Source organism: Onychostoma macrolepis, unplaced genomic scaffold, assembly GCF_012432095.1.
Source record: "Onychostoma macrolepis isolate SWU-2019 unplaced genomic scaffold, ASM1243209v1 Scaffold148, whole genome shotgun sequence".
Taxonomy (NCBI): Eukaryota; Metazoa; Chordata; class Actinopteri; order Cypriniformes; family Cyprinidae; genus Onychostoma; species Onychostoma macrolepis.
Genome location: NW_026704651.1, coordinates 1 through 10034, shown reverse-complemented (window position 1 = coordinate 10034; position 10034 = coordinate 1). Strand labels below are relative to the sequence as shown.

Genomic DNA, 10034 nt, shown 5'->3' with positions numbered 1-10034 from the left:
ACTGTATGCCCCGCATGTAGCGGAATGACAATAAAGCTCAACTTGACTTGACTTGTAGAGCTCATGAAGTGATTTCCCAGCATTTTTTGAACACTGACCAGTTGCAAATGTGATAGTTATTTACAACAATTCAATAATGTTATTCACTGCATATCCAATGATGCAGAGCTCCAGACTGTTATAATTGAACACATCCCATAATTTCTTGGTATTATCAACAGCACAGATTGATCCATCTCTCTCGTCACTCTGTTGGTCATCTTCAACACATTGAAGAATCCAACTTAATCTGCAAGGCCAGCGGTCCACCAAAACCACCCATGCAGCAATTTTCTCTGGAGGTGGAGGCTCCAATTTTCGGGTCTCCATAATCATAATAGTTACTCGAATGGAGTTAATTACGCGTCTCATTGACATGGTGTCTACAGATAAGTAAACTGGAAGTTGGCTTTTATCTCTTGAGGTGATGTAGGAAAATGCAGACTGAGTTAACTTATCCACTTCTTGAAGATTAAGTTCTGCTGCAGCAAAGGTTTCAACATTTCCTTTTTTTTCAATCAAAGGGATGGCTTGTTCTTCTTCTTCACTGTACTTTACAGAACACTCATCTTCAACAGAGAATGATGTCCCGGGATCTCCTAAAGCAGATGTTCCAGTCTCTTCAAGAGGAATATTTTCAGAGATCTCAGACTGACCACGGACAATGTTTTCAAAAACACTGGACTTTGAGGCATTAGATAGTGGAGGCACGGTGAAGGGCAGTGTGATTATGCGATCTAGAAAGTCATACGCAGAATCTCTTTTGCTTAGACAGTCTTCTGCCTGTTGGACCTGTCTAACCAGGACTTCTGGATCTACAGCAAGAACAGAAATGAAGGGACTCTCTTCATCAGATAGGAGAATGTTGATAGCATCCAAAACACCTACGATTTTCTTCGATGTGCAACGATCCAAGTTGGTGATCTCCAACACCACCCTGATCCTCCTCCTTTCAAAGATCTCCATGAAGTGAATGAAGCAGCACAGCAGTCTCATCTCCAACCGAACTTCATGCATTAGTCCCAGCTGCTGACTTACCTTCTTGTTGTCCAGCCCTTGTCTAATTTTGAGATCTTGGTTGAAGATAAGGTTCTTCAACAATAATAATATGAATCGTAGAGCTCCAACTGCAGGAACACCAAGTACAGCGATGGCGAAACCTTCCAGTGCACCATAACCACTTGACTCCTCAACCTTTTCTCCTTCTAAGTGTTCCTTCAGATGAGGAAATCCAAACATGATGAGAGGAACCAGAATAAGGAGTGAACCAATGAATCCTATAAGTATTAACGCCCAAATGGGGATGCAGCCCAACTTTTTGAACCTCCAGTTCTTTGGAACATCCTCAATAATCTTCTTCCCTGCATCTTTCTCTTCGTCATGTTGGACGATTCGGAAGAGGCCCAGATGTAGTTTACCAAAGCTGTTCTGAATAGCCTTGCTCAACTGCATTACCAGTCCCGCCCAGAGAAGGTCGCTCCCTGCAAAATGCCATGCACTGAACCTCACAAACATATAACGAATGTTCTTCATGTTCTGGTTCTGCTCCGTCCACACAGGCCGATAGAAGAGAAGCCGCAAGATCAGAGAAAGCATGTCAGAAATAGATGGAGTAATTGAGCGAGGCTTTGGTTCCTTGGTGTAATTCTCTTCTCTTCTTTTGGCCTCTTGATTCATATGAACTTAAAAATAGGAGATAAAGTGGAAGAAACATCAAAATCTCCAGAACTTTTGAGGACATCTGGGAGGGTCAATCATTTAAAATTGTTTGACAAGTGTGCACTTACCCTCAATGTTCTTGAGGACCATGTTGATCCTGTTGTGACATTCTGAATACAAACCCACTGTCACAGGAGAAGAGACCTTTGTGAAGGTTTTGATAATGCATAAGCATACACATTATCCGAAGGGATATCGGTCACTGGAAACAGAACACAGTCAAAAGTTGTCATATTTTCTATTGTAGATTTTTCTGTAACTCTCAATTTGAGGTTTCATAACACATATTCATGTTATCTTCACTGAAACACAATGATTTATGCCTTTACTACCACGAGGAATAATTATGCCTAACCTATTTTTGGCCAGTATTTGTTTTCAGGGTGAAGTCCATCATGAACAACACGATGATGGTGACATGTGGGTGAAACAAGTCGCATAAATGTAGATAAGACAAACGACTAAATACAGTGCAATAAATGTGCAGAAGACAATTTTTCATGGGTTTATCTGAAAGGGCAAAGTCCCTGTTTCATTCAAACAAACAATGAATAATGGATTCAACGTTAATAATAGGTGGAGGACTCTCAAATAGTGCTGTAAAACTGAATGTAAAGAATTTAGTCATTATTTGCCACTAGGATATTTTTCTTTCTTTTTCTCTATTTTTACCCTGGTATTTTTTGTTTATGAACTTATTGAACTCAATAATTGTTAAGTATACTTGAGTTTTGAGTTTGTAGTTCCTCTTGTATTGTATGTATCATACCCTTTTCGATTGCCATCAGTCCTCTATTTACAAAACATAAAACTGTGTTTCGTTCACCACTCTTCCTGAAAATGAAACCAAAATACAAGCAATTACATTTCAAAAATGTTTTCCAATACATACAGGTGCATCTCGATAAATTAGAATGTCATGAAAAGTTCATTTTTCTTTTAAGTTATTTCAAAAGGGAAACTTTCATATATTTTAGATTCTTTGCATGTAAAGTAAAACATTTCAAAAGTGTTTTTGTTTTAATTTTGATGATTAGAGCTCATGAAAGTCAAAAATCAGTATCTCAAAATATTAGAATATTTATATTTGAGTTTCAATTAATAACCATCAGTGGTCCAAAGTCCTCTTTTCAGATGAAAGTAAATTTTGCATTTCATTTGGAAATCAGTCTGGAGGAAGAGTGGAGAGGCACAGAATCCATGTTGCTTGAAGTCCAGTTTGAAGTTTCCACGGTCAGTGATGATTTGGGCTGCCATATCATCTGCTAGTGTTAGTCCACTGTGTTTTCTGAAGTCCACAGTCAATGCAGCCATCTACCAGGAAATTTTAGAGCACTTCATGCTTCCTTCTGCTGATAAGCTTTATGGAGATGCTGATTTCATTTTCTAGCAGGACTTGGCACCTGCCCACACTGCCAAAGGTACCAAAAGCTGGTTCAATGACCATGGTTGTACTGTGCTTGATTGGCCAGCAAACTCACCAGACCTGAACCCCAACAATGCAGATGACCTGAAGGCTGCTATCAAAGCAACCTGGGCTTCCATACCACCTCAACAGTGGCACAAACTGATCACCTCCATGCCACGCCAAATTGACGCAGTAATTAAAGCAAAAGGAGCCCCTACCAAGTATTGAGTACATATACAGTAAATTAACATACTTTTCAGAAGGCCAACAATTCACTAAAAATGTTTTTTTTTTATTGGTCTTATGAAGTATTCTAATTTGTTGAGATAGTGAATTGGTGTTTTTTTTTTAAATGTGAGCCAAAATCATCACAATTAAAAGAACCAAAGACTTAAACTACTTCAGTCTGTGTGCATTGAATTTATTTAATACACGAGTTTCACAATTTGAGTTGAATTACTGAAATAAATGAACTTTTCTGCGATATTAATTTATTGAGATGCACCTGTACATGGACACTAATTTATTATACCTGAATTTATGAAACAAATATTATGAAGCAATACATTTCTTCATGCATTTCAGCTATAGGCATGCAGTGTCAATTTAGTATGTGATTACCAAAAATGAAAAGCATACCAAAAAATATAGCAAATGCACATGCTGACAGCATCATATTAAATTAGAATGGACATAAAATATACTTCTTTAACAGTTTGTGTTGCACTTTTGAAATGAAGCCACCACACAAAGCTCTTTGAATCCCTCACTATGAAATATATGATAATGAGGAGAATGTCTCACCTTCTCCAAGCAGAATTAGCAAGCAATCCTTCAGGCACAGTTTACAGCAAAATTGCTAGTACGCTAATATCCATTCTCCATTTTCAGAGATATTTCATGTAGACAGAAGAAAACTGCTTTTGCTTTACCAGATGCAGAATAGAAGAGAGAAAGTGGAATAGAGAGTTCACTGGTGTGTAAACATTAACTAAGGAGTTGTAGGTGAACTTTGAGCTAGAGCTTAAATTTGGTGCTGTACGTGATGGATATCTGCAATATAATTTATAACTGATTTTTATGTATTTATTGCTACATTTATTGATCCTGTCATGCAAGTTTACTTAAGTAAATAAAAATAAAGTGGATCACTATAGTGGCTGTCATGATCCCAGTCTGTTTTTCCTGTTTTATGTTTCTGATTCTGTTCCTATTGTTTTTTTGTTTGTTTGTTTTGTTTTTTTTCAGTTCCTGTTCCCCTTTCTGGCTCGTTTGTTTATTTTATTTATTGAAATTTGAAATATTCTTAAATGTTACTTGCTCAAACATGGATTCTATACTTTCATAATGAATGCTACTCTTATTTAGCAGGCTTCAGAAAGGATGGAAGGCAGAGCTTGGTGCCAGTTGATGGAACTATCGCTGCCACTGTATTTTACATATGTTGATCATGTACTTTTGTACATGCACTGTATTTAGATTTATGTACTTTGCAAACTATTTTGTTGTGACCTTTGCTTTGAATTCTACTTCTTAGCTTCTTGTTGGCTAACATAGATTAAGCTTTATTGAAATTGCAGGAATGACATGTTGATAGTCTTTATAATAGTATCCAAGCTGTTTTCCATTCTCCACCATTTCCGAAGGATTTGATGAGTAAAGCTAATTCACTCGCAGTGTAACAGTTTACTCTTTTGTCAGATTACTACGGAACTTAACTGTTTATGCTTGATCAAGTTTCCGAATAAAGACGATTTTAAAAGTCAAAAGAGCATCAAAACCACCCCTCACCTTACAGTTCTGAATACTCACGCTTGCTCACGTATAAATATTATGTATGAAATTGATGTGCTATAGTATAAATATTAAAAATATACACATATTGACAGAGGCTACCCTTACGAAAAATCAACCCAATCTCATGAAAGTGCATATAAATAAGGCAAATAAAAATGAAAACTTCGTGGTATTGATATGCAAAATGGACTTTGGTGTATATATGCTACGCGATGGGTAGGATTAGGGTTGTGGGGTAGAAGCGTATCATATCTACGCAAAAACTGCGTATCATATGCATGCGGAAACTGCATTTTATATGCACACCTGACATACAGTATATCCGGCAAAGTCCATTTTGCGTATCAATACCACGAGTTTTCATTTTTATTTGGCCTACTATTAAGTGTGCTATTAGTATACTTCTTAAACTAAAACAGACGCTTCCACGTGTAATCTAACATGATCATTAGACATAAAACAGCATAAAACTGTGTAACGTTATGGAATAAAATGCCACCAATGAAGAGGTAATAATGACTGTCAAGTTTTGGGGTGTTGATTGACTCCATCTAGGTCTTGATTATCATTCTGAATCCAATTCATATTCTTTTTCAGCTTTTTGTTCAAAATGTTGTTTATTTCTTTATTGTTTATTTATGAAACTTACTCACATTCAAGTGTTTAAAAAATAGAATGCATGAAGCTTGAATAAAATGTTTTGTCTTTAACAAGCGGATACTCTGTTCTTTATTTTGATGTTCTGTATGTTCAGAACTTCATATAACAAAATATGTACAAATTAATACCTAAATAGGGACATAGTAGTATACTTAAAGTATGATGTAAAGTTCACTTAAAGAAAACTTACTGTATACTTGCAGTATAAAACTAACGCTTTGTGCGGCAGAGCTTTCTCTCTCTCTCTCTCTCTCTCTCTCTCTCTCTCTCTCTCTCTCTCGTGCTGGCGTGATAGACAACATACAAATCATCCATAATAACTATAAAACTATAAACACCATTTCTTGGTAAAGCGAACTTGACAGGTGTTGGGTCCATTGATATGGTTGACAGGGCTTGTCTTTTTTGGTTTGATGCAACTTACATCTTGAATTAAGTGGTCTGATCTGGCCCAGATATGGTAAACCTGAATCCGGTACCGACGAAACATGCTACCTATCAGATTGTGCTACCAGTAATATATTTGTATTGTTTTAAGGGTAGGTTTAGGGTAAGGGTAGGTGTGAACGGGTAGGTTTAGGGTAGGGGTAGGTATGGACATTTAAAAAAACCTCAAAGCACATGAATAAGATGCTGGTAGCACAATCTGATAGGTAGCATTTTTCGCTATCGATTTGTGCTACCTATCTTTTTAATGGGAGGTAGCACAGTCTGAGCGGATAGCACAAATCGTCAGAACACCGGCATTACCTAAAAACTAAAAGGTGATTGTGATCTACACGCCAGAGTCTCAGTGTAGAGATTTCAGAGCCATTACCACATGCTGTCTGGGAGCTCTCCCAAACAAATAGATTAAGAATTTGAGTATGAGTATTGTATTATGATTATAGTTTGATGTATGTTAATCACTGTATGATTTCAACAATTTCAATGTTATTTTGTTAAGTCTACAATTGCATTCGCTTCTGTGTATTGTATTTCCCGCAGAATGATGCAATAGAATATAATACAACAAATACGCTGTGTTTCTACGAAGGAATATTTTTATGTATTTTTCCTTGAAGGAGCATCTGTCATAGTTGTCTGGGATACAAACATATCAGAAAAATAAAGCTCAGCACAAACTAAACATATTATAGCAAAATAGCACAACATAAAGGAAAAACTTCAATGTTCAGTGACAGCTCTGTGCCATTTTAAAATAAATGACACAATAATGCATTGTATTACATGACAGGCAATACATTGTCAATTCACAATACCACCTTGAAGGTTGAGCCAAAATCATGGGGACATTTTAAGGTATTTCCATTTTGAAAGACCTAGTTGCATTTTGTTGGAAGACCCTGCTTAAAAATGCCTCAAGCTAATTCACCGCAGCTCTTTTCAGCATGAACTTTATATTGAAAATGCATGAATGACTGGTACTTTGTCAGGAGCTAATAACAGTTGGCTGTGCTTTCATGACTCTTTCAAAGTCATTTTTGCTTCTTTTTTTTTTTTTTTTTCATTGGAGGTGCTGGATTTCCTTTGTGAAGAGTGTATGAGTCTGTATATCTCTGTAAATAGATTTCCCAAATTAGATTCCTGGACTAAATTAAGTGTGATAATTGGAAGTACAGCTCTCCCAAATGTTTCCCTTAGGATTAATTACAACTGCAGGGACAATCTATCCTACTTGCTTTCTGCTGTGTAAGATACGGAGGATGTTCCCTGAATGGGTCATTGTGTTTTCTCGTACACATTACAGGATCAGTGGTCTTCTGTGCATGCAAACCACAGAGTAGCATCGTTCTTTGAAAAAAAAAAAAAAAACTGCATGAATAAAGAATCACATGAATGAATGATTGAAGAAAAAGCTGCTTGAGACCAAATCAGGAGCAATTATTATTCATCAAACAAAGTCATACCAGAGAGGTGCTGTTCATTTTGGACTTTTGTTTAAAAAAAAAAAGGTCTCTTTACACGCTTTAGGTTTTAATCATAGGTTTACCACAATCTAGATCACTCTGAAATAAGCCCATCCATCATCTGAGACAATCAGATTGCTGTTTCCATCATAGCTTTCCTCCATAATTGCCACAATATTACAAAATTAAGGCTTTATTCTGCTTCGTTCTGCCTCGTGACTCTCAATTATAACCTGAAATGAGACGTTATAACTTTAATAATGTTTTTATTCTTTTCTTGAATGATTCTTCTCCTGGTTTCCACACTTTTAGGGTGGTACACTTTCAGCATTGCAAAATGTTGCACGCCAAAGTGGAATAAATGTGTTCAGAACAGAAGGCTGTCTGGATAGATGTGATGTATGGACAAGCGCTACTGCTTCCAGTGGTCAACCTTGAATTTGCATATTTTTCTTCATTGCACTGGTGCAATCGAGTAAGTGTAATACAGTAAGGATTCCACTTCCAGACTCCAGACTATATTATCTAAATATAGACAGGGTGGCCAGGGTCCTTAAAAGTCTTAAAATGCATACAATTCAAGGCATTAATGTTTACCTACAAAACCACTACTGGCTCTCCAACCCTTTACCTAAATTCATTAATTCAGACATATGTGCCCTCTAGAGGCTTGTGTTCTGCAAGTGAATGTTGCTTTATTGTACCATCCCAAAGAGGCACAAAATACATGAACTGTTCCTTCCTGGTGGAATGACCTGCCCAACTCAATCCGAGCAGCTGAGTCCTTAGCCATATTCAAGAATCGGCTAAAAACACATCTCTTCCATCTTTATTTGACCCTCTAACTCTAGCACTCTCTATTCTAATTCTATATAAAAAAAAATAAATATATAAAATAAAATAAAGAACTTGCCCCTTTTAGAATTACACTCTATTCATTTACTAACTGCTTGTTTTCTTTAAAAAAATAAATAAAAATAAAACTAACTCTATTCTTTTTGTATTCTATCTGTTTTCTTTAATTTATTATACAGTTAACAAAAAGAAAAAAAAAGGTCTCTAACACTAGCTTGCTCTATTCTTTTTATATTCTATCTGTTTTCTTTGTATTTATATAATAATAATAATAATAAAAATTGCTACGTGTGCTGTGTTAAGCTAACTGAGACTTGTCATAGCACTTGCATAAGGCTCTTTTGTTGATTTTGATTGCTTCCATTGTCCTCATGTGTAAGTCGATTTGGATAAAAGCATCTGCTAAATGACTGAATGAAAAAAGGAAATGTAAAAATGTCTTAAATAAAGCTTTCCTAATAAAAGCCCTTAAAAAGTATGACATTTTCTTAAATTCAGATTTTTAATTTTTTTTATATCACCACAAAATTTACAATCATTGGACAGATTTAAGATTTAAACCTACTGTATCATCGTGGTTGACCGAACATAAATCATAACAGGACCGTTTTTGCTCCAAACACAATCATCTTTTAATTTAATTTTAGCTTATTTCTCTTACAGAACTGCACACAAATTGTATTGCAGTCATTTCCCAAAGTGTGTAAATGGCTGTTAACAGATACCAAAGATTCTGAAGATGAACATAAAGAGGAGAAAATACTGTAGCAGGAAGAGCAAGATCACTGTTCACGATGCACAAAATATAGGAATAACATATAAATATTGATATTGGGGTTTATATGAATGCATCTCTGAAGGGAACTGACTGTCTTCAGAAAAGTTTAGATGACATTTTCTTTTTCTCTTACCTCTGTTTTTATAAAGGAAGTCCAGAGCTGCTTTGTTTACAGTGGTAACCAAGGAAACTCTATTGTGGCTGCCAGGGACGATTCTAGGATTTTCATTTTAGGGGGGCTCAGCCCCCAATGAGGGTATAATAATGAAAAATAAATATTTACAAAAAAATTTATTGAAAATTTGTACAAAAAAATTGTAGAACTGTCTTACATAAATTCAATTCAAACAATAAAAATTATTTTTTTAAAATTAATACAAAACACACACACACACAATGTTTCAATCTCTGTCAATCACTCTGATATGCAATTAGAATGAGTGCACTGACTGAGTGCTGTCGGTCACTGTCTTTAATCATTGCCACATGCACTGTAGTATTATGTTCTATATTGAAAGCTAAATTTTCAAATGAAAATAGCAATAACGTGATCGTTTTATAAAGTATGCGTTGATATGTGTTAAGGGAAGGAAAGAGCTGTGGTGTGATGAGTGGTGAATGCAGCGAAAACTTTACAGTAGATTGGAAACCGATTGCTCTCCCATGACTTTTTGTAAACTGCATTTATGACAAAGAACTGCATAGATGTAGATTATAACAATCTATCGATAAACACACACCTTGTCCTCTCCTCCGCGCCACCGCAGTCTGTGGATTGAAGTGCGCATGAAAGATGGGGAGAAGCCGAAGTCTGCTGCCGTTTTCATTAAAAATTTAGGGAAAGAGTCACAAGATTTTTAGGGGGCTG

General features: G+C 36.0%; 1 pseudogene; it reads right to left on the bottom strand.

Annotated features, from left to right (window-relative positions):
• Positions 1 to 120: 120 nt before the first annotated feature.
• LOC131535116 (NTPase KAP family P-loop domain-containing protein 1-like) lies at positions 121 to 4105 on the bottom strand (annotated as a pseudogene).
• Between the last annotated feature and the right edge of the window lie 5929 nt (positions 4106 to 10034).